We start from the raw sequence: 1,232 nt of genomic DNA, 5'->3' as shown, positions 1-1,232 counted from the left end.
TTGTCTATTCCCAATTAGCCGTTTAAGTATGCTTAATGAAAGTACTAATTCTTTCATAGGCCGCCCATTCTTAGTATTTGACGTTCCTTATATTGCGGTATCAGGCTTCGCAGCAGGTTGCAAAACATTCATCACCCATGACTGTCCCCAATTGGGCTCAGAAGCTAAATGTCTATCATGACCTCTCTTTTTGAAAGTCCAAGAGCAAGCAAACTCTTCCTCCAGGAGAGGGAGCCAACAGATCACTGAAGACATCATCATTGCTCAAAGAAAACACCGAAAAACAATGGAAGCTTTAATTGGAGTGGAATCTGATAGACAGCACCTGATGCCAAGTCTGCATCTTCTAACACCTGCAGTCACTGCAGCAGCTGAATCCAATGTGTCCAAAAGGGATCTATTCTATTCAATTGCAAATGATCTAGATAAGACTGAGAATAAGATACTGCACGGGACATAGCAGAGTTGGTCAAGTTGAGTGGAGATGAGTTTGCTATTTGGCACAGCTTTTGCATCAATAAAGCAAGTAAAAGGTGTGAAAGATAAAAAAAAGGGTGAAAGTGTGAAAAGTGAATTGGCCAAATTGAGGTGCATATAAAGTTTTTGCTTTCTTTCAATTCACTAATGGGGCTCATTTGAATCAGGTGAATTGAGTTCTGCTTTTGGAAACTGGGTTAAGAAGGGGTGCACCGGTCCTGGAGGTACTGCAATACCAGGTCAATGCGTGGAGTGGACAGAGCAAGATTTTTTCCATCTCCTTGTTCTAAAAATCCATTTAATATATGGTCCCCAGAGAGGGGACGTATCAGATATTAAACTGATAAGAACAGATTTAATTTTTTTTTTTTTCTGTTTATCAGTAGGACTTCAAAATAACAAAGGTGATCGCCTCCCGTTGCCTGGGAACCGTCCAGGCACAAGAGGGCTATGTGTCACCAGAAGGCGCACACACTTCCTCAAGGCCGGCAGACGTGCAATCCCAGGCACCTTCCAGTACCGACCAAGGTAGCGTCCTCCGAAACTACACTTGATCTTAGCCAAAAGGCCGAGAAGCTATAACCCGAATTGGTTACGGCCTTGAGTGGCACCCTGGCCTATACCGGACACATCTTAGGGAGAGGGAGACAAACCCACGCCTACAGAAGACATTTTGTCACCCAAGCCAACCCTTGAAAAGGCTGTTTTGCAGAGCAAAAACAAGAAGAATGATGCTTTTTGCAGCCGCCGCCCAC

At 44.0% G+C, this 1,232-nt stretch overlaps 1 pseudogene; it reads right to left on the bottom strand.

Moving 5' to 3' along the window:
- Window positions 1–679: 679 nt before the first annotated feature.
- Window positions 680–886, bottom strand: LOC142264479 (U2 spliceosomal RNA; annotated as a pseudogene).
- Between the last annotated feature and the right edge of the window lie 346 nt (window positions 887–1,232).

Source organism: Anomaloglossus baeobatrachus, unplaced genomic scaffold (genome assembly GCF_048569485.1).
Source record: "Anomaloglossus baeobatrachus isolate aAnoBae1 unplaced genomic scaffold, aAnoBae1.hap1 Scaffold_2661, whole genome shotgun sequence".
In the NCBI taxonomy this organism is placed as follows: Eukaryota; Metazoa; Chordata; class Amphibia; order Anura; family Aromobatidae; genus Anomaloglossus; species Anomaloglossus baeobatrachus.
The sequence above is the reverse complement of the archived record's forward strand: the minus strand, read 5'-3'. Positions and strand labels throughout refer to the sequence as shown.